Here is a 25,019-nt window from a genome sequence, read left to right on the forward strand (position 1 = left end):
GTGCAGCATCATATGTACGATACTCTTCTGCAGCCCTGCGTGTCCCCCAGTGACTGTGTGCAGTGCATCAAGCCTGTGCAAACACAGGCACTCTTGTACTAGAGTGCAAGGGTGTCTGTGTGCAGGGGAAGGCTTGTTAATGTATAGGAAGGTTACCCTACCGGCACATGAGCAATACTGGGACAGCCCCACTCACACTTTCATCTGTGCTGCATCATGCAGCACACATGGTAATACGTCAGGTGGCTGAACACTGACTTGGACATGAGGCACAGGGCCTCTCTCCACCACTACTTCACAATAGGTGACGCGTTGCGGCCCAGAGGGGTAAACATTGTTTCATATGAATTGTCAATCATGCACTATTGTCACTCTGTTTCAAATTTCACTACGCATCCTTCAAAACGCAAAATGTTACAAGGCATTCCCCATTGTAACGTCAACCTGGAGTCATAATGGTTATTGTGTTATAATGCGCAATGCATTCTCACACATAGCGTTGTAGAGGCCTGATTTGTTCAATATATGGCACAGCAATAATTGCAGGACTGAAGCATGCGTGGTAAATCCATGCGGAGTGACGTCACCAAATTGCACAGAGGGGCTCATTCAACTGAGCCTGAGTCGACCAGGGAATTAACACAAGGAGGAAGCATGACAACACCATTGCAGTGGCCAAACATGCCTATGTGATTCTTTGGGCCATTTTTGCTAGGTGTTTGTGGAACGTGTCATTGATGTGCTTGGCTCAGAACTATGCACTGCTACTTCTGTGAAGCTGGTATGCAGCATACCTGTGAAATCACTTGGATGACCTGCGTCTGAGCACGCACGGCCTGAAAACCACAGCCTCCTTGTGCATGATCAGTCACACTTGCACAGTCATCTCAGTCAAGGATGAACATGCATTCCATGTCTGCTGTTACTCATCAGCTACACCACTTACATTTCTCCTATCCTATCAGTGCGCTCTGTCATCCACATGCATGTGCTGTAGTGACAGAACCCATAGACCTAATTCACATGTGTATCACTGACTGGTGATGTTAAAAGTTACAACTGGAAGACAAATGCACAGCTCCACCTTAACCTACTGATTCATACACACTTATAACTTCAACAAAACATCATCACACCCTAGGCAAGGTAAATGTGATACACACTATACTACATACTACGACATCGCTTGTTTTAGCCAGCCATTCATGACACTGCGCTATGTCAATATATGGTGTCCAAACTCACCAGTGGCGTATGGGTCCTTAAACTTGTCGATGTCCTCCTGCGTGATGAGAGGTCCTCCTGCTGTGAGACATAAAACCCAATATGTGCTGGTATCAGACGTGAAATTACACATGTCATATTCATCTTACATATCATCACCATTACAAACAATGCTCCGTAACTGTACAGTTGCGTAACATGTTCGCTAAATGATTGGGTCTACTTTGCCTGCCATTCACACAAGACCTGTGAATGCTGAGTCGGGCTAAACAAGACGACAATGATAGCAAACCTGCACATTCTAGTTGTGTGACACATTCCCAAGGCCCCATTTCTACATGCAACATGAAGTTATACATGCTCTGTTTACGATTGCATAGCTCTGGATCGCACAATGCTATTTTACAGGTGTTGGTGGTGTATGACACTCTGGAGATGTCATTTTACCTTTGATCTATTGGACATGTTTCAAACATTGCCTATGTACAACGGAAGCGTAGCAAACGTACCAATATTCATGTGCATAGCATTTTTACACTTCCTTTTGTGCAGCACACAGGTCCCCAAAACAATGCCTCGGATTGTTCATGTACAGTCACCATTCCTGTGCACAAACAGTCTTTGTTCTGCATGTGATGCTGCGTTGTGTTTCTGACGTGCCAACGTTAGGCGTGAACGCATTACGACTCCCGCCTCACTCTGCTACATATTTGCACTTGGACACCAGTGTGTCACACATGTAAATTCTGGCTTATCATTACAGTGTTCATAATCAAATTTGGAGTTTAAATTTACCACACTGTAGGCCAACGATGACTCCAAGGTGGTACAGCAGGTTACCCTCAAGGGCCAGGCAATCCTGCCAGCGTTGATTCCACATGCGCACAGTCCTGTCCACCCCAAAGACATGCAGAATCTGCGCCCGCACACACTCCCACCTGACCTTCCGCACCTTAACGTCATATTCGCAGAGGATACGGCCTCCCATCTCCACCATCCGTGGCAGGAAAAAATTAATCAGCCAGAAGAAGACCCCCAATGCCCCTCGAACATCCTGCCCTCCCTGCCCAAAACTACCATCTCCCTGCACACACCTAAACCCTCTGCCGCAAATCAAAACCCAATATAACTGACCCAACATCTACAAAGTAAGTTAACTACCCGAAGCAACACTCTCCAATCCAATAATCTGCAGCACACACCACCAAACCCCTCCAGCACTCTCCACAATCACCAGCAATGTGCTCAAAAGAGAAAGTAAAAGTGCACAGCACTCCTCCAGTAAACAGGAAGCATGCTGGCATGACTTCCTGTGTGTTTGCGGCCCTTTTTCTTTACTTAACAATGAAAATCTGCACGCACATAGGCTTAGGGGTAATATTTCGCATAGTTCAATGTGTTTAGAGATGTATTTTTCATCGCTAGTATGAAAGATACATTGCATTTTCCGAAGTGCAAGTTCTTACACAGATCAACAGTCTTAGATGAAATTTCATTTCTTGTCCCAGAGAACACCATGAAAAGCTTGATTTTACCCCAAATGACACACTTAATTTCATATTTCACCCCAAATGACACCCTTAATTTCATATTGGACCCCAAATTACACCCTTAATTTCATATTGGACCCCAAATGACATCCTTAATTTCATATTGGACCCCAAATGACACCCTGGTATTAATAGTTTACCACTATTGAGACCCTATATGTAATTTTTATCAACATATGACACGCTGAACAGTAGAATTTTTACAACAATTGACACCCTAACATGTTTAGTTTAGGACAAATGTCACCCTAAACAGCATCTCTGTTCAGAGGTGACATATCCCCCATCAGTTTAAAATTGTGATATTGTTGCCACTTAATGTTACACTTACACTTCTCAGAGTGATGCACTCATGCGGAGGAGAAAAATGCACACAGGGTATGTGTGTATGATCCAGTTCCTGCGGGCTCAATCAATCAATCAATCCGTATTTGTAAAGCGCAAACTGCTCACCCTTACAGGTCTCAAGGCGCTGGGGGCCGTCGTGTAAATTAAGTGAGCTATTGCCCAGAGTCACATGGTGCTGAGCTGAGCTGCCACCGGAGCCGGGGATCGAACCGTGAACCCTGTGCTCCGAAGTCAGCTGCCCTGGCCGCTGCATCACATCTCTCCACTCTGTTCCTCTGTTCCTGCTGCAGAAGCTGTGGGATGTGCTCCACCTGCCTCATCTTCCTCATCATCCTGAGCATCGTCCGGTGCATCTGGCACTTGGATCCATGGGGCATTGGTGCTTACACATATATTGTGCAATACACAACATGCTATGGTAATCTTGCACACTATTTCTGGGCTGTACAACATTCTTCCACCTGTGATGTCAAGGTGCTGGAAACGTGACTTTAGCACGCCAAATGTGCACTCCACAATGCCACTGGTGTGTCCAAGTGCCAAATTATACTGCCTCTTGGCCTGGGTGTTGGTGGCTCAGAGTGGTGTCATCATCCATCGGGTGAGTGCATATCCTTGATCACCTGTAATATGTAATGGAGAGATGTGTCCATTAGTAGAAATGCATGCTGTGTGGGCAGTGTTAATACTTTTGTGTTGTGTGGCTGTTGCTACTTTGGGATTAATGTAGGCCAAGTGTAGCTTCTGACAAAATGATCAGCATCAATGCGAATTACATTGCCTCACAGCTGCTCGTCCCTCCTCCGAGCCTATTTATTTGTGTGCACTGCATGAGCATAGCCTCCACCTCACACACCACAACAACTCCAAATCCATTACCCTCTGGCAGATGCTTGCTAACATCGTACTGAGCCAACTCTTCTCAACACTCAGCCACAAGGCAGGGCACACCTTTGACCCCATCTTCACATGTGGAAGCCGCGCCCACTTCAACACCACTCAACAGCCATGGTGTGATCAGCACAGCGTACACTTCCTCGTCATGAAGCCCCATAACACCCAAACCCACAGCTGGCGCCACACAGAGTAACTGGAGCAGAGTCACCGAGGATCTTGTACATTCCACCATCAACTGAAACACCCACACCGCTGCAGGCAACACCAACAGCACTGTCTGGAATTTCCACACATGCATCTCCAACTGCGCATACACACTTGCCACAATATGCAACTACAACATACAGCGTGCTATGAATGCCACCTTGCTCACCAAGAACATCCAAGATGACAGATGCATCTGCAGACGCCTGGAGTTGAAATGGAATTACATGAAGGGAACCATTGGACATCACCACCTACAAGGACACCTAGCTCATACTCTCACTCAACAAGGTGCACACACACACCAGACTGGAGTTCTAGGGAGTATTGCTGCAAGTTGCTAATGGATGTTCAACAGCTGGGGGGTGCTCTACAAAGAGGAGACATTAGTCCTCATCCTCGTGACCATCCCATCAGCATGTGGCAACAACTGGTGGGCCACTACCTTCGGCAGCCCCCCCACAACAACTCTAGGTACCTAGGCATCGTACTCAACTCCTCCCTCTCCATGTACCAATGCTGTCAATGCCATCAGGCTGGACAATGGAAACGCACTATATGCCCACTTTGACCTGCCTGTGCTCTGCACACTCAAGACTGCCCAGCACAGAACAGCCACACTCGGACGTGTGTACATTCTTTCTTCCTAGGCCGAATACCTCCATCACACATACTTGGTTCCCACCTCTCCCCACATTTGCAATTGGGTGGCAGAGGGGCTATGCCTTTGGGGATTGTTTGTCTACGTGGCTGGCCCCAGTTACCACAGTTACTGGTAGGTGGGCATGTTGATTGGCATGTTGTATGTGAGTTTGGAACATGTGCATTCTCACAGTTGTGAGTGCCATGATTGTGTAGTTGAGGTGTATGGTTTGTTCAGTTAGTACTTACCAACAAGCAGTTCATTTCCATATGTGCCATCCTGAAAGCACTGGTTGATGATGGACTGGCAGAAGATGTAGAATTCATGCACACTGCCTGGGATCTTGGCTAGGACATTGGTGAACAGGCCTCGGTGGTCCACTGTTGCCTGCACATTGATGGAATGTGTGTGCTTTCTGTTGCAGTATATGTGTGCAGTGTCAGCAGGAGGCACAAGTAGGACATGTGTGCAGTCAATAGCCCCCAACACATGCGGGAAGCCAGCTATGGCGTAAAACCCTTGCTTGGTCTCCAGCTGTTCCTGCGCAGTGTTGGGGAAGTGAAGGTGCTGGGGTATCAGGCGATGATGCCATCCAAGACAGTTGTGAGGAACTTTGATAGGGCTGGCTGTGAGACTCCTATGACTTTGGCAGTTGTTGGTTGGAAGGTACCAGAGGCCAACATGTGCAGCACAGCCAGCAGCTTTGTTTGCGGAGAGATGTTGGTTATCCACTGTGTTGGTGCCGTCAGCCTGTGGGCTATCTGGGTCAGGATGCAGAGAATGGTTGTCCTTTTGAGCCTCTAGCGGGCAATGACATAATTTGGCGTTAGGTCTGTGAGGCTGAGGCGATGGACCCGCTGTCTTATTCGGCGCAGCCTCGTGGTGGTCCTGGGGGAGGTAGCAGTGGCTGTGGTTGTTGTGGCCTTCTCGGTGCTCCAAGCTGCATGATTAGTACCTCCATGGCATCAGATGAGGCTCTGGGCTAGTCTCCCTTATAAACTTATTTATCACCATTTTTAAGACCTTCTTTTTGCTGGTCTTAAGTTCCAGCAGCTAACGGGCCTTAGCGTGTGTTTTTTTATCGCATCGCCGGTCCAGGCGATCGTTGATAATATCGTGAAGTGGGGTTAGCATGCGTTTCAACACGGGAACACCTACATTGCATATGAATAGCGTTAGTTGTCGCTAACATCGTTGTCGATGTTATTAGCTGCCGCTATCGCCTATAAGCTGTTGCTAAGCAACAGCTGGAGAATACGGCGATAAAAATATTACCACTTTAGAGGCAGAAAAGTGTTGGTAACGCAGCGATATCACCTTGACAATATCCCACTAAGTGTCTACATAATTGTAATGTGTCCTGTGAAGTGATAATGGAAAGTTTGACTAGAATGAGGGGATTGACAACCTGCACTCCAAATGTAATTCAATGATTAAGTTATCTTAGAGCAAAAATACATCTAGAAGTGAGTCTTACAATTATCAAGGGTGCTGCCTTTGTATGACCTGTTCAACCCCAAGACAGGCTGCAAAATATGAGACCACAAAATTGTTCAAACAGCAGTTTGAGCAAAGGCGCACTATCCACCCGCCCTTTGAGGTGCAATATTATAGTGTGGCTAAATTCTAAAGAGTAAACAACATGTGAGGTTATTAATGAAAACACATTAATTATAAAGACGTAAACAAAACACTTAATGAAAGTGTTAAATGCAAGCCAGTTTCCAATGTGAACAAAATTGTGATCCAAAATGAAACTCAAGAAGGTGGCTGTATCACAGATTAGTTCATAATTGCTTAACACATGTCAATGTTCTTCAAACATAACACCACAGATGACTGTGAAGCAGGAGTCAAAACTCTTCTTTATTTTCTTATGCAGAAAGAATTAGTATTTTCAAACCAACGTCATGGTATCCCAATGCATTTCGGTATCAGAACCTTCATCAGGGGAATGCTGTAAAAGTATATATATATATGTATGTATAATTTCTGTACAAATGTCATTTTAAAGATACAAAACAAATTTGATAAGAAAAGCATATATTACATTCCATATATGGCAATATTCACTCCGGCATGGCGCACGCACAGTCATACACCCTTGCTGCTGGAACTCTGAACCCCGCCGAGGCACTGTGTAACATTTTAACGCAGGTAACTTAACAGCCCTACAGTATTCACTTTTCGTATAATTGTCTCGCTTAGATGAGCGTCGGTAAGCTCAATACTCATGATTTTACACATTATTTACACAGATGCTCACTTTTTAATGCCACTGCACACTTCCGTATCAGCGGTCCATGGTGTAGGCGTTCGACAAACAGCGGTTAAGTAAGTGGAAGTTTTGCTTTCCCCTCAAGCATAAAATCAATGACTATTGTGGAGACTAGAAGCCTGATTGCATTTGGTAATAGCTCTCTTTTTTCCCCTGACTTCTTTAGCACGGTTAACCTGCAATAACTTACCCGTGTTTGTTACTCTTAAGCGCTCAGAGCCGTATGGAGGTGAGCCCTCCCTTTATATTGAACAGCGAGGTCACCACTTTCAGAGGTGGATGGGGTAGCACTGGTTATTACGGAGACGCTCACTCTCTTTCGGGTTGTTCACTCTGTTTGCGCTCACGAGGTTTCGGTGACCCTTTACTAAGCACCCCCATACTTCTGGACATGAATTAGAATATTTGTTGCCATATTCTTCATTGTGAGAGTTTTTATTTTAAATATTGATCGTTCTGTTTGACATTACCGATCGTTTGTGTTTCATCACTGGATACGCCATTGGCTGGCAAAAATACTGTATGTTAAAGCTTTAACAATGCCATATATGGAATGTAATATATGCTTTTCTTATCAAATTTGTTTTGTATCTTTAAGATGACATTTGTACAGAAATTATACATACATATATATATATACTTTTACAGCATTCCCCTGATGAAGGTTCTGATACCGAAATGCATTGGGATACCATGACGTTGGTTTGAAAATACTAATTCTTTCTGCATAAGAAAATAAAGAAGAGTTTTGACTCCTGCTTCACAGTCATCTGTGGTGTTATGGTTGAAGAACATTGACATGTGTTAAGCAATTATGAACTAATCTGTGATACAGCCACCTTCTTGAGTTTCATTTTGGATCACAATTTTGTTCACATTGGAAACTGGCTTGCATTTAACACTGACATTAAGTGTTTTGTTTACGTCTTTATAATTAATTTGTTTCCATTAATAACCTCACATGTTGTTTACTCTTTAGAATTTAGCCATACTATAATATTGCACCTCAAAGGGCGGGTGGATAGTGCGCCTTTGCTCAAACTGCTGTTTGAACAATTTTGTGGTCTCATAATGGAAAGTTTGCCACACGAGTCTCGGCCTCCCCAGCAGCCTCTTACTTTCAATTGATAATGATGTTTAGTACTATATGCCAAGCTCACGCGTCCACAAGTTGTCCTTAAAATAAAGTACTGCAATTCCCAAGTATTACATAGTTTGTTGAAAGATACTGTTGCCAGCAAATCTGTACATCGTTGAATAGAATAAAATTCTACATTATGCAAAAAAGTAGCTATTGCAAAGCTCTAAAGCTGCAGAACATTTTCACCTTAACAAGTTCATGATAAGTCATTTTGACAGTAACTATACAAAACACGGTCTATTAACACTTTTATAAAAAAAACTCCTACTTTCTTTTTAATGGTTGTATACAGCTGTGTAAAAGCAAACTGTCAACGGCATGTGAAGTGCAGTGACTCATCTACCGTACTCAGAACTTTATGGTTCTTTAGAGAAGAACGGAGACTTCTATTGCAATAACAGAACAATTGCTTTTTTTTACACTGATGTCTATGTTCACTTTCACACTTAGCCTGTACCCTTTTAAAGATGTTTGGGGCCCTGGTTAAGGCATATTTTGAGTGCCCCTTTTCAGAACTTAAAATGTTATTATCAGTTTCTGTTAATTCAGTCCTGCATGATGCCAAACTTTCAGAAACAGGATCACAGAAAACAATCACTTAAAATAGAGTCAGGTGTACAGATAGGCAGAAAGAGGGAGAGAGGGGAAGGTATTGAAATAGACAGAGGTGAGATAGAAAGTTCACTTTCCTAGGGGGGTCACTGGAAAGTAGAAACACTGGGCAATTGCCCACTTTGTTCATGCCTTAAAACATAGGTGTGTCCCTCTCTATTAGCAACCTGCACGCCTTGGCTTTTCCCAGTTAAACAAAATGATCAGAGCCTTGCAGTCCCCTCTCAGTGGTACATGAGCTGCAGGGGCAGTGCCCATATTTACACACTGAAAATAGTCAAGGCAGCACTTGCTCACATTATCTAGACAGTCCAGTGATTCAAAAGCACAACATGCACTGCCTGGCTTTCCACACTTAGGCACCCACATGATGCAGAACCATGGTACGGATATACACACAATCTGAATTTACTGGCTACCTCCGTCACCCACATGCTTCAGGTCGTTAGCCTGGATTTGCCCACTCATAGACTTGCATAACGGACATTCCCCCATAATGCTGCAGCCACAATATATACAACCACTGGTGTCTGGCTATTCCTAATCACACACATGCTGCAGGGCCAGTGGCTGGATATGCACACTCCTAGTCTGACATTGCAATTTTACAATGTCTGGATTGTAGGAGAGTAGGATCTGCTTCACATGGGTACCCCCACTTTTTGCTGGTGTATCCCTGTTTTTCTACCTTAGTCTGGCTATGGCCCTGCTAATCAGGACCCCAGCCTAGCTGCTTCCTCTCTAAAATGGTTTCCATGTACATTAGGTATATTTATAATTGGATTCTGGAGTGCCTTATAAGCCCCTAGTATATGGTATACTATGTACCCAGGGCATAGGTACCTCAGAAACCTACCAGGGGCTGAAGCATGTATTATGTCACCCCTGGGAAGCACTCCAAAATAGCACCACAGGTCTGCTACTGCAACCTGAGTAATGGTGTGCTTGCACCCCTTTCAGTGGTTTAGGCTACCTATATCACTACCATTACACACACATATAAAACCTATAAGTCAATCTTGAAGGCAGAGTGCTTGGTTTTTATGTGAGAGGGTGCCCCTGCATGAGCAGAGCCCCTCTGCAGCGTTCGGAGGACCTCCTCTGATGCTGTTTGTGGTGCAGCCTGACCATATACTCTTAAGTGCATTATAACCTCGCGGTAAATGCTAACTTTGGGATGGCTGCACGGAAATATGTCGTGTTTGGTGTCAAATGCTTTGGAATACTACCCCCCCCCCACCAGTTCTGGCGGCGGGGGTAGCATTCCATCCTTCTAGAGGGAGAGACATGTTCACACTGGTCTAACCCGGTAGGACTTTCTACAGCCCTGGCATCACAAAATGGAGGCCTCTGCCACAGACACGGGTCTGGCCTCCTGCTGCTGACCGAAACTCCGGCAGGGGAGGCCTGGACAATAGGTTTCCTGTCACAGGGAGATGTAACCACCTCCCCAGACAGGCAGATGTGTATTGGGGCTGGGCGGGAGCACTCTCTGGTGCTTTGAAGTCCTGCACTGGGGGCACACTTGGTGTCCCTGTGCATAGTCCAGTTCAAACCAGTTTCAGTGGCTACCTGCCCCTGCTCTGGTGTGAAACTGGACAAAGGAAATGGGTATAACCACCCCTCTTTCCAAACCCTCCCATAGGTGGGTCCCTAGAGTATGTCCAACCCCCAAACTTAGTATAAGTATGGGAACCCGGTCCTTGTGACTTTAGATTACCCTGGACAAAACCCTACAACATTTATCCTGGACCTTCGACATTCTACTATGACTAGAAGACTGAAGAAATCTCCCTTGGGTCAAGGAGTGACTCCCCTGCTTGGCAGGCACCAAAGAAGCAACTGACCGGTCTGCATCGCTGAAGCTCCCGCCGGAAACTGAAGTCTTTGCATCACCAGAGGTGGATTACCAGACTTCCCCAAGGCTACCCTGAGTCCACAGCAAAGCTGAGGCCCGAGGCTATCGTGGGTGACGTGGAACCGTGACCCCTGGATACCGTGAACTTTTGCAGCAACACTATATTTCTGTTCTTCCTCGAAGTTGTGCTTTGGGCTCCGAGTAGCCCCAGCCGTCAGCACCTCTGGCACCGAAGATTGCTCGCCTCCACTCCACGAGTGACCCATGGGCCAGTTTCAAGTGCAACCGCTCAAGGCTCCTTCGCGATCGCTAGCCCGTTGGCTAGTAGGTCCCCACGAAGGCAGCTCCTCTTCTGATTGGGCTTTCCTGGTTGCGCCAGATGTTCCCCAAATTACTCTTGCTGGGTGAGTCCCCCAGACCTTGCTGGTCTGCACCGCAGTCCTTTCTCTGATTCCCAGTGACTTACCGTTGCCAAGGCTTGTTGGGTCCAATCTGGTCGCCGACACCGCAGCACTCGACAGACTTTGTGGGACAGCTCGAATCCAGCTCCTGGTTGTCATCGGCACCTCCTGGACCTCGTGGCTGAAGAGTCAATCCACCCGTCAACTCACCTGAAGCACCCGACATCTGTGGGCATTGGTCCATCCTGCCCTTGGTCACTGGTAAGTGACCCAGACTCTGTCCCCTCTGCTTTCAGGTTCCTTCCATCCTAGATCCAGCCTTAGATCACTTCGGACACTTCTCCTCTTTCACGGCAGCAGCACTTCTTTGCCAGCTCCCACTGAAATTGACGATGCGACCCGACACCAAAAGACACCTATGCACCCGGCTTCTCTGGGTGAGGTAACACGAGTACTCCGGTGCTCCCGTGGGTGCTAGCCCTAGAACTTCCTAAGTCCAAAAGGGTTTGGTCCTGACTCGATTCTAAGTGTCCCTAATCTTTAAATTTCCAACCGCGACATTGCCCAGAGAAGCTAACGGGAACCCGCGGTTGTGTTTACACACTGCACACGGCCCCCGTGGGTCCCCTGTGTCACTACCTTGGGTGGTTCCTTGGGGTCCCAGCGATTCTACAGGCTCTAGGCCTTGTGTCTAGTTCAGTCGTGGTTCTTATACCACTTTATTGGTATATGGTTTTGTACGCCCTTAGGGCCCAAACGTGTATTTGTGCTATTACTGTTGATTGCTAACTTGTAAATTAAGTACTTCGAACTCCAGTCTCATAAAGAGACTAGAGGGGTGTGTTGTATCTTAAATACATATATTTTAAATATATACCTGGTGTGGTTGTCCTTTAATTTGGTCATTCAAGAGACTATAGACTGGTAAAACAAGCTGCTTTACATTCCTTCAAGACTTAGCCTGAAGGCTGCTCTCCATAGCTACCACTAGGATAGCTTTCAATAAAGGTTGTCTTAAACCTATTCACCATAAGGGATTGTTTGGACTGATACAAGGTGCCCACTATAATTAGTGGACAGCATATATCAGGCCCACTTCTCACATGGATTCGGCACATTCACAGACTGTGGTAATCCGTTATCCACAATCATCCAGATGCTACAGGGCCAATGCCTAGGTATGCACATTCACAACCCACAGTGCATGGCTGTCCACAGCCACCTACATGTTGCATGGTCAGTGCCTAAATATATACACTCACTTTAAAATAGTAGTGATACATACTGACGCATGTAACATACAGGCTCTGGCTACCCACACCACTCTAAACCTGCATTGCCTGCCAATCAATGGGCAATATCTAGTTATATGCACACAAACTGTAATGCCTGCTAGCCACAGTCACCCACATGTTTCAGTGTCTGGCTGTCCAGTCAACCACATGTTCTAGGGCTGGTGGCTGTATATATGCATACTAATTCACATGATGTAAGGCAATGCCATGATTTCAGGACCAGTGCCTGCTTACACAAACTCACAGTCAGCAATGACAATGCCACAGTTCACAAGCAGGCTGCAAGAATTTGCTTTCTCATACACACCATTTGGTAACTGATGCTCACTTTCTTCACCACTGCATGGAGTACAGCAGCTTTTCTTGTCAGTCACAGCCTTCAGTGCAACTCTTCATACTCAGTCTCACTTTTCTCATGCCTAGAAAACCTGCATAGCCACACATACAGACTGTACATCTTGATAATGTACAATTACTCCTCAGACAAGTCGATCAAGCTCACCACATCGGACCTACAAGTCTAACAATTCAAAGCGAAACCCTGGACTGGGTGAGCTAGGTAATGGTGTATCTTGGAAATCTGAGAGCTCTGTTTTTGTACAAACCAATATTGATATTACCACTTTGCAATGACAAAGAGCATTATATGCATTCATTTATTAACAACAATTTACATCAATACAGCTTTCAATAATCAATAGGAACGTTGTACTAAAGGGCCAGCCAGCCAGCCAGCCAGCCAGCCAACTAGCCAGACAGTGAATCCACCAGAAAGAGAGTCAGGACCTTTAGAGTAAAGTCACAACTCCAGAAGTACTTGAAATTTGAGAAAAACAGGAAAAACTTTCAAAGAATGACCGTCTTTGGACCGCCTGAGACATTGGGTGACTATTGTTTTTTCCACAAAGGTGTTCCTTCTCCAAGTGGATACCTGCAAACTTCACTTTGAGGGCACTGCGGTAGATCTGTAGTCCTGCTGTCCCTGTCGGCCTGGCTGTTAGCAGGGAGATGGTACATGTTTTTTGTCCACCTGCTCTGCAGCATAGGTGTGGTCCGCTGTGCTTCCAACTACCCCAGACAAAGGGCATGCGGAGCAGGGGAAGCACACAGCAATGCTTCCAGGCCTTTCCTGGGGGCTCCTGGTAGAGACAATGATAGTGTTCTATGCAATACAACGGGGCACTGACCCTTCCCAGGAGATCACTTGAGCAGGGGTTTAAAAGGGGAGGTGGAAAGAACTAAAAAGCATGTGTTTCTGTCAAATGTAAGGATGCCGTATTACCCCTCCACCCCTTGTTTATTCCACTAGCTGACACAGCAAACTTCTCCCCGGATAATCTAAACTTCATAATTGGGGATTGGGGGAGGGGGGAGGTTCCAAATGGCCATTTGCTCCGTGTAGGTAATTGAATGAAGCCGTTGAATGGGGTTAATTCTTTCTTCATGTAAGCAGCATGGGACAATCCGGTCATCTCTATTACAAGGGCTGATTTTTCTGTCCTTGTTGTACTGATTGAGATGGGGTTTGCTAAATGTTGGTCCTGGTGACACACTCCAGCTATCAGAAGTGTTAAATTGTGGTGCTTTTTGGAGCTTTGTATGAAAGTACTCTCTCAGGTTTTTTCCTCCTGCCCCTTTAGCTCATCATCCAGGCTAATAAGGCTCCCATTGCCCCACAGCAACAAACTATTGCATTCCAGAAGCATGGCGCAGTACCCTGGGACGTGCCCCTCTGTCTGGGTACCTATTAGTCTCTCGGGCTCAAGGTCGTCCTTCAGCAAACATTTTGTGATCCTCCAGACAGGCTACACTGTTTGCCTCAATTGCTCTGGCTTCACAGCATACTGGCTACTTAAGGAGAACTTGTGTGCCCAGTAGAGTCTGGGGGTGCCTGTCTGCCACAGCAAGTCCACCTTGTACTGTCCACCAGGAGGAGTAGAATGCTGGTGCCAATGGCCCTGGAGGTCAGTCATCTGAAATAGAATCATGGAATTCTCTCTAGGATGAAGTACATCTGCCAGCTGTTGTTTCCTCCTTCCTCTTCAGTTCCCAGTTCTCCTCAGAGCTCTCACTTGAGCAGGGGTTTAAAAGGGGAGGTGGAAAGCACTGAAAAGCATGTGTTTCTGTCAAATGTAAGGATGCCGTATTACCCCTCCACCCCCTATTTATCCTCCTCCACAGCATCCTGGGATTTTTCAAGATGGTGATTTCAAGCTTTTGTCATTTATGGTTTTACCATGGCCTCTGTTTCTTCCACTAGCTGACACAGCAAACTTCTCCGCTGATAATCTAAACTTCATAATTGGGGATTAAGCTATTCAGGCTCCACCATCTCACATAATTTGTATTGTGTTATATTCAGGAGAAAGCACATAAACTCATGATTAATGATAATAAGTGTGTTTACTGGGATAATCCATACCGCTCTGAATACATGCTAATTTAATTACACAAATTATGCAATCAGTATGTGAGCCCCTCCAGTAAAGATTTGTTTCAATTGTTTAACAGTGATATAATTATAAAACTGGTGTGCAAATTAGACTACTAGCTCAAAAATTGTTTAATTTAATAAAGAAATGTCTACAATATTTCTGTGGTATCACAAAAGAGGCCATATGACACCTACTGCGGTACTGAAGAGTCTGGCAGAGATTCCTTCCAGCCCATACCCTGGAGAGGATCTATCAAGGGAATACATCAAGAGAAGTAAATAATATATGCAACATCACTCACTGGATGGATTATGTTTCTCTTCCTTTGGGGACTATTGACAACTTTCCACACACTTTTCAGAAATTCCCATGGGGGATCTCTAACAAGTAGTTCATTTATTTTCTATTATCGATCAAGGCCCTTTTGTCAGGGTATATGCTACAGAATCCCTGCATGCAGAATTTGGAGAGATAAATGGAGGTCCCCTCCAAAAATGTGTACTCAACATATTTGTTTTAGTTTTAATTCAGATAAAAACATCCAAACAATATACAATTTCCTAAAAGCTTCATGGGCTGGACAATTATTTGTAGAATCATGGGAATTCAGCCTTTGGGCAAATGTTCCATCAGTCTACACTCACCTCTTGTGGTATCCTCCATTTCAGCAGTGTGTAAACCCATGAGAGTGATCAACACAGACAAGACAGAAGCAGTTATCTTTAGGAGTAGCACCTCACCATGGGATTCCAACTGGTGGCCAGCCAAACTTGGACCCACAACCAGAACCCATGTGAGGAACCTTGCAATAATCTTTGACAGCGAATTAGACATGACAGCACAAGTCAACGCTGCTACTGCATCCTGCTTCCACACTGTGAAGATACTGATGAAGATCTTCAAAAGGCTACCAAGCAACACAAGAGAAGCTGTCATTCATGCCCAAGTCACCAGCAAGTTGGATTATTGGTAGACCACCAAGCAAGTCACTAGAGGACTATAGACCATCCAGAGCTCAGCAGCCAGACTCATTCTCAATCTCCAACATGGAACTCACATTATACCACACCTCAAGGAAATACACTGGCTTCCAATATACTAACACATTCCAGTTAAACTCCTCAACACACATTCAAGGCACTTTACAACTCAGGCCCCACATATCGTAACAGCAGCATCTTCATCCACTATCAATCCAGACACCTCCACTCCACAGAACTCCTATTTGCCATTATCCCACACATACACTGAACCTGATCAGGAGGATGATCGCTCTCTTACATTGCTACTAAAGTGTAGAACAACCTCACCCTCCAATCACAGCCTCCTCCTCTCTTCTTGGACTACGCAAGAAGTTGAAGACCTGGCTTTTTGTTTAGCAACCTTCCATAGGCAGAGCTAGGTGCACATACCTACTCAGTGCCAGGATACCTTCGCAGGTGATAGTGCACTTTACAAATACACATAACAATACCCAAACTTCCCCATGACTGATAACTTTGTTTCCACAGCAAATGCAGGAATGGCCAGCTTTACCAAACATGCACTTTCAGCAATTTAATACATTCTTTTGATTTTTTTCTTCCAAAACTTATATCTATTTTATTTGATATTTATATTTTATATTGTGTTTTACAGTTTGGGCACTATGGATAATATTTCAAACACCTTGGCAATGTGTTTGGCATTGGTCTATTGCTATTGGGTCTCCCAATGCTTGCTTCTATGTTAGAAAACTTCATACTGGAGCTAATAATTGGGAGTAAGCTCTTTGGGAATAAACATTTTTCAACCGTTTTTCAAATTCGGTCAGGCCACTTCATCCCAGCTTTTGTCCCAGTAGAGTAATTTTTCAGTTTACTCTAAAGAGAAGTTTCTCTCACAGAATAAAACATTTTGCTATTCCCTTAACAGAAAAGATCCATCAAACTGCAGTTTCTCCCCTTCTATTTTATGAATTGGTTCCCTATAAGGGCAGGAATGAAACTTGGGTTGTACTGTACAGATGTGTAAGTTATGGGAAGGTAGTGCTGTTAGGGTATCTAGAAAAGACATCCCAAATCTCTGTGAGGGGATGCATAACTTTGAAACACACTATCACTATTGTAGGGCTGTACTTTCTAAGTAACCATAGGAGCTAACATACTGGCCTGAATTTCAGTACACATCACATATGGGACCAGTATTTTTCATTCATTTGCAAGCACCATTCAAATGCTACCCTAGCTGGGCCACCAAGAGATATTATTCATTGTTTGTTAGGATAATACCACCACTTTCCTTTTCACTTTGCATCAAATTCTTCTTTTAAAAACTAGGGGGCTCATTATGAGGGTGGGCGGACATCAGTCCGCCCGCCATCATAGCAGTGCTGGGACTGCCGGCCAGACGTGCGGCGGTCCCTCCAGCCCAATTAGGATGCGCCCGCCAGTAAGGTGGGCGCATCCTGGCCTTTTAACATTGTGGACGGTGCTGCTGGCTGCAGCACCGTCCGCAATGTTAAATGCCACAATGTGAATTTCCATTCACAATGTGGCAGGCACCATGCGGTGCCTGCCACCTTGTGCATGGAAATGTAGGAAATGAGAAAGGCGGTGGCCGAAATGCGTTATGTCATGTTTTTGTCCCAAGAAAGACTGAGGATAATTGTTCCTGAGAGTGCTGGTATCTCTGATGTACCATGAGTCTGATATTTATTTTAATACCCAGGTATCCATTTGTTACCATTTATTAATTTTTGAAATACATTTAAAATATAAATAATTACAATTTAAAAAGGGGTTAGACACCTTTTCTGTGGAACAGGATGCCAGGAAAATAGGAGGATTGGGTGGTGGAGTGTATTAATACTTAGGTATTTATTTTAATAACCAGGTATAAATAGTTTGCCCTTTAATACATTAAAAAAAATTAACAATATCTTTATTAATATCTTAAAAGGGTCTTGACACCTTTTCTCTGCCATAGGATGCCATTGAAATAGGGGGTTTGGGTGCGGAAGTGTATTAATTCTTGGGTATTTATTTAAATACCCTGGTATTAATTTAGTTTTAAATTTCACTTTAAAAAAAAATGCTGTCCTGTGTAAAATTTTAATTTAAACATTCAAATGTAAGTTTTCTTTTACAATTTGAATAAAAAATACTAATGTATTCTTTAAATAGTTTATTAATTATTAAATATAAGGGACAGTTGTTTTTTTGTTAAATAATACATTTAGAATATATGACAATTTAAAGAAATTAAACATATAAAAATTAATACACATTTAAAATACTTTTTGTAATAAAAGACAATAAATAGGATACATTAAAGAATGTATTTTTAATAACGTTTATTTAAAAAAATATAAAATTAACACTCACATTTTTTTAAGTACAATACACACATATATTTGTAAAATATTTTATGAATAAAAAAACTTAAAAGATGTACATTTTTATTTATTTCTTGAACATTTTTCCAGCGGTTTCCAATTGTATTTAACGGGTGAAATTGTCATTTTTTCATTTTTACTTTTTCAGATGACGTACCCGGTTGAGCTTATGCTTCTACAGTTGGTAGAGCGTAGCAGTCAACATCAGATGCAAGGAAGAGTTGCGGTCAGGTAAGTGAAACTTCACATTTAATTCATACATTGTGGCAGGCATACTTTATTGTAAGGAGAGTTGAGGGATATAGTTGTATTTTTTTTATGTTTTTAACACCAATTTCATTTCTATGCAGGTAGCAGTTGTACGATCATGACAGGGTTTTTGTTTGTGAAATTCATACTGTTGGTTTAAAAAAAAAGGGGAACTCTTAATTGGAAAGAATTAAATTTTTTTTGTAAACCAAAGTGTAATAGAAGCAATGTTTTTTTCAAAATGTATTTTTGGGTGTTGCATCCTTTTTTAAAAGACAAACATTTTCATAGATCTTAAACCACGTGGATTTTTGGACTACCCCGATGGGATTGTTCACCATTACAAAACTTTTAGACATTTTGGAGTATTTTTGAAACTCTATTTTTTTTTTAAACGATTACTTTGAGATCATCTTATTGTTTGGATTTGATTTTGGAGACATCTTGGAATGAAAATCAATGAAAAGAGGATTGCTGCGCTGGATTTCTTGTTGTTTTTTGGGCAAGCTTTGTTCAAATTTTCGAGATTTTTTTGGGGGATTCATTTTTTAGGGAACACAGATTCATTTGCAGGGTTTGATTTGCAAATAAAAAAAATGGCTATGCCAAACTGTGTCTATTTTTAAGCTTAAATGAGGGCTTAGAAATCAATCGTGGATTATGGTTACACACTTTGGACATTTGGGGAGCTGCAGACAAGTGGATTTTTACAGAGGAAAAAGAGCCAAAGGAAGACGACTGAAGGTAGAAAACCAAATACAGTGAATTTAAAAAATGCAAAACAGGCAAGTAAGATAGAGTAGGTGTTAGTCATATTTAGAAATGTAGTATGTGAGCAATATTGTCTAGATAGTCTGAAGCCACCATCAACGAAAACTGTTGAATATGTTCCATAAATAGTCTCCTTTCCTTTGTTCTTTTTGTAATATGTGGGTTCAGACTACCAGTCAAGGAATGTGCTATTCTCATTTCTTGGAAACTCTGCTCCTTCTTCAAAATTTCCCAAAAATGATAAAAGTTAGGATGAGGTTTGCCAATCGATTTATTGAAGCAGTTGTGCCATCTCTCTATGGCATTATTGTTCTTTGCTCCTCCCTCTAAGCAGGTCGTGTAACAGTTGCACCACTTGACAGGAAACCTCAGATTTCTTCTGCGACCTGACTTGCCTAGATGGCTAATCCATGTGTCCTCAAAAGAATTTAGTAGTGTGCCCAATTTTTCTTAATTTGCAGTAACATAATCTGATTCAGTTATTGACTTGTAGTATTCATCCACACTGTCAGGTGGAACACAGCACAATGTTGTTAGTTTTTTTAATTAAAATTGTAATTTACTATCTGATATATAATGCCCAACTAAGGAGTTTTTTTTTTAGATTTTTTTAGATTTTTCGCCAATATGCCTGAGAAAAGTGAAAAAAACATTCTTGAATTTGGGTTTCTGGGTAGGTTTTAGTAATGGTGTTACTCATTTATAATTCAAAGTCAATTATCACTTTTCTAGGACTTTTGTTTTGAGTGTTAGATTTTACCACTGATAAAAGTTTTGTGTATATTGAGGATTGTTTATTAAGGAGGAAACAGTATACTAAGGGAACTACAGTGTTATTAATGTAGGCATGAATAGTGTATATCTGGGTGAATGGATGGGGCAGGGATTTAAACATTCCATACATTACCCAAATATCACTAATCACCAATTTCAAAAGGTTATGGTGTGTGCTAAAGATTAGTATTCTCTTTTGAGGGTTTTGTTGTCTGTCATTCAATAGAAAGGTTTCATTAGTAACAGTGACAGATAATTCAGGAGGAATGTTAATACCAGAGAATGTTTGGGTTGTTATACATTGGGGGATACTTGCTTTGTTCTTTCCTTTGAACAATTCTTCTTAAGTTAGAGATTATGGGCATCGATTTAGCTACATCCTTGGAATATTTTGGGATACCTCCCTCAAAACTGAGCCACAGGATTCATTGGAGGTGCATGCAAGGTCTCTCATTTGAATAATATTTTCTCTTAAGTCTATCTCCATTGCAGAGGCACAGTGGTTATGCTCTGTGGTCCTTTCAACAGTATCTCCAAGAGTAGCCTGTGCAATGGGATGAGTAATATTGAGCGTACTCCACTGACTCATGGGCTCAGTTAGTCTCTAGTTCCAATAAAGACAGCCACCATATTGTAGTAGACCTTTTCCTCTTTGAGACATAATATAATTGGCTTGTCTTCTTGATGCCATTATTGTGGATTGAAAAGAGTTTTTGTGTTTTTGCTTTTTAAAATAGTTTTTACCCTGCAAAGAAAAAGTTATTTTTACATGTTCGTTTGTTGACATTTCTGCAGCCAAGTTTTAATTTCTATAGCTGTTGTACAAAGCTTATCTGGTTTGGCATTTGTTATTTTTTACAACCTATAAAAAAAACTGGTTAATATCTTTTTAGGTTGCCTATTGAGTGCACTAAGGACATGCTGGTTATATTTTGTCATGATTTTCACTTTTCTTTGGTTTATTTGTCTGCTATGGTTTGTAGTTGGGTCCTTTGAAAAGAGAAAAAGGCATTTTTAATTCCAAATGTAGGTGGCCTCACCTTAGTATACTTGCTTGGTTTACTTGTATGCTATTTTGCTGATTGTGTTTGTTTTCTAGAACTGATTCAGCTGTTTTAATTTTTTTTGTCTTTGGTGTGAGTTTGGGTTGGTCTAAAATGTAAAGTGGATTTTTTTACAACCTTCTCACTTTTGAATTCAGTTAGACAAATTAAAATTAGCTTTCTGTAACAGATAGTTGTTCATTTCAGTTCCTGCTTGGTTAGAAGAAATGTTTTTCTTAGTTTTGGTTACAACATAAGGATTTGTAACAGTTATACCTGTGATAGGCATTCAGTTTGTTTAACCGCTGCTTGGAAGATGGGTTTCTGTCCTGCGTATGGTTTTCAACCCAATGATTTTATCAGATAAAATATTTAACCTGTGAATAGAAAATTGAAGGACTTTATCTGTTTCTTTTAAATTGTTACATTTCATTGTGCAACTGACCAGCATCTTCCCTGAAGCAAGCACTTTGTGATGTTAGAATAGTAATGTTGCCCCCGCCATTGACCAGCACCTTCCCTGAGGCAAGCCCCCGGTGGAGTTAGAATAATAGTTTTGCCCCCCACCACTGGCCAGCACCTTCCCTGCCTGAGGCAAGCATCCTGTGGTGTTAGAATAGTAATTTAGCCTCCACCACTGACCAGCACCTTCCCTGAGGCAAGCACTCTGTGAAGTTAGAATAGTATTTTCACCCCCCACCTGTGTCCAGCATCTTAACTGAGGCTAGCACCCTATGGAGTTAGAGTGGTATTTTTGCCCTCCACCTCTGACCAACACCTTCCCTGAGGCAAGCACCCTATGGAGTTAGAATAGTATTTTTGCCCCCTTTCTATGTCCAGCGTATTCCCTGAGGCATGCACCCTTTGGTGTTAGAATAGTATTTTAGCCCCACCACCACTGACCAGCACCTTCCCTGAGGCTAGCACCCTGTGAAGTTAGAATAGTGCCTTTGCCCACCACCACTGACCAGCACCTTCCCTGATGCATGCACCCTGTGGTGTTGCAACAGTAGTTTGTGCCCCCCATCAGTGACCAGCAGCTTCGCTGAGGTAGGCACACTGTGGTGTCAGAACAGTAATTTTGCCCCACCACTGTCCAGCACTTTCCCTGAGGCATGCACCCTGTGGAGTTAACATTTTATTTTTGTCCCCCACCACTGACCAGCACCTTCCCTGAGGCAAGCACCCTGCGGAGTTGTAATAGTATTTTTGCCCCACCACTGACCAGCTGCCTCTCTATGTTTTCTTGCAATTTAATATTTTTATAAATATATTATATTTTAAATCGATTATGGAAATTACAAATCCTAAATTAGACTTTTATTTTCATTCCCATCTAATTAACAACCATTTCTTCTTTGAAATATAAACTTACTTTATTTATTTAAGGTGGAAAATATCGCTGGATGATTTTCCAAAATCGGAAAAAAAGTAAAAAAATTGTTTTAATTTAACTTTTGCCAAATTATTGTTTTCTATCTAATTGTGCTTCATGTTTGACATACGCTTACTTTAGTCAATACATAGCAGTGTTTTCAGGTCAAAAGTGGCAGTTTTCTCTTCCTACTCCCTCTAATTTTTCTCTTTTGTGTGCGGCAATAAAGGATCTCTGTGCACTGCAACCAAACTTGTGTGTGCTAAAGACATGCAACAACTCTGTATGCAAGTGTTTGCAGCAGGCAAGCTACCACAATCATTGGTTTGTGTTACTCTAAATAAGGCCACTGAGAAATGTATACTAGCAGTGCAACCAGTTACATCAAAGATGTTTTATATGCAAATTTAAAACAAGTAAGATGCTTTAAATAGTTTTCAGCATCTATCGTAGGTGGCAAGGTACACTGCACTGGTTTGTCCTAGACAACACTTTCCATAGAGCCCACCAGTGCATCTACTGTGCAAGAAACACCAGGAAATTGTGATTGCCCCATCTTAACGTATACCCTTAAACTCCAGAATGGATAAGGCTCTGGCATGCCAAGGCAACTTAAAAGGAACAGAGATTTTATCTACAAATAAACTGCAGAGTAGGGGGCATGGACATAGCTGGATGTTCCAGTCCTCGCACACCTTCCTGATTGGCCCCACACTCCTGATACAAAGTGTGAAGCAGAGGGAGCTGGAAAGAACTCCCTGCTTCCAGCCCCTTGAGGGGCTCTGATCACAAGCCTGTCTCCTCTGTCTTCTTTTCCCATCTAGTTTAGTGCTTTTCCAAGCAGTGCTGTGCAGCAAGAGGAACACTAGCTCTAATGCTCAAGTTTCTCTCCTGGTGACTTAATTGGCCTGCGCATTCCCTAAATGTTTTTAGGCATAAAGAGAAAGAATGGTGCACGTGCAAGCCGGTAAGCTACCGGGAACACAAGGCACAATTGGTATTTTCATCTGCCTACATGTAAATATTTATGCATTATTTCAAAGTATTAAAAAGGACACACATCATTCCCAACTAATAACACACTTTTTTACACTGATGGGGTCTTGTGCCCATGGAGGGTTAGGTGTAAGGCCTCACCACTAACTTGTTAAAAACAAAAATACACACTAAAATGCACCAGTTAGAGTTTAGTGATATAATCATAAATTGTGACCCATCATTCACTGCTTATAACCTTGCATATTACATCACTCATAACATGTTAAATGAGCTTATTGAGGACATCACTGATGATAGCTCATAGAACATAATTGATGACATCACTGATGACATCTGTGAGGATTCTGGTGTATTATGTGGTAAGGCGGTGCAGCCTTACTGTGGAATGCACTCGCAAAAACTGTACTGGATCCAGCCAGGCTTGTTTGCCCAACCTTAAGCTCAACTATGGGTAGCTATGGTTTCTAGCAGCAAAGTTTGAACAAAGTAACTAATGTAAAGCATTAAACAGCAGCAAACAACAAAATAAGAATTCCAAGCTACATGAAAGAAACACAGCGCTGTATTATACAAATATAATCTATTTGAGCAAACTCCACCACAGGGGCTGGGAGATACAGAGTTTTAAAGGAACCTTTAATTGTCCTCCCACTGCAAACAAGCAATGGCATCCGTAAAATTTGAAAACCATTGAAGAGTTTGTAAAAGTTAGTTTGACTACTTCGGCCTGGCTTGGGTGACCAAATCTGACAGGGAGAAGGTCTGGAGGCCCATGTGGTTGATGTAGACAGTTACCTCTGGTCCTCCTATTCCTTCCAGTGTCTGCCCAGCAGCAGCTAGACCATGCACTGCCTTAACCACGCATATGCATGGTTAAGGCATATGCATAGTTAAGGCAAGCGTGGTAGTGCTGTGTTTTCGGACCACGCATGGCTGAGCCCGCATTGCTCTGACTGTTTCACCCACACAACATGTGACGTGAGTCCTCCAATCACTTCCACTTGTGCAGCCTAAGTGCCACTGCCAACTGACAGCTTGAAGAAGGCCTCAAAGAAAGGTGCTGCTAAGAAAGTGGCCAGTGAGAAGAAGTAGCTTTCCACCACTGGCGTGCCAACCACAGCCTTTTTCCAGCAACTTGTGCCTGCCGTCCATCCTCCAGGAAGCAAGATGGGAGCAGCACTCCCCCATCAATGGCACTACCCCAACCTAAGCCCAAACCCATGTCTGTCATGGAGGCAGCCACTGCAATCATGGCGATGCCAATGAACAGTGACATTGATTTGGATTTGTCTCTTTCTCAAAGTAGTGCCCAATCATCTCAGGAAACTGAGCAAAATGGATAACAACTGCAGCTAACAATAGTAGATCTTCCTGAAGTAGAAGCAGAACAGGAGGTTGAGCCTCCTGCTGAGCAAGAACCTCCTCTTTAAGAACTACTGGTTTAAAGTTTGCCAGCAAGCAAAATTTAAAAGATTGAATGATCTGGACATGGATTGGACCCTGGCTGAGTCCAAGACATATCTGGAAGGGCAAGGGAAATGGAAAA

This window comes from Triturus cristatus, chromosome 6 (assembly GCF_964204655.1).
Source record: "Triturus cristatus chromosome 6, aTriCri1.1, whole genome shotgun sequence".
Lineage (NCBI taxonomy): Eukaryota > Metazoa > Chordata > Amphibia > Caudata > Salamandridae > Triturus > Triturus cristatus.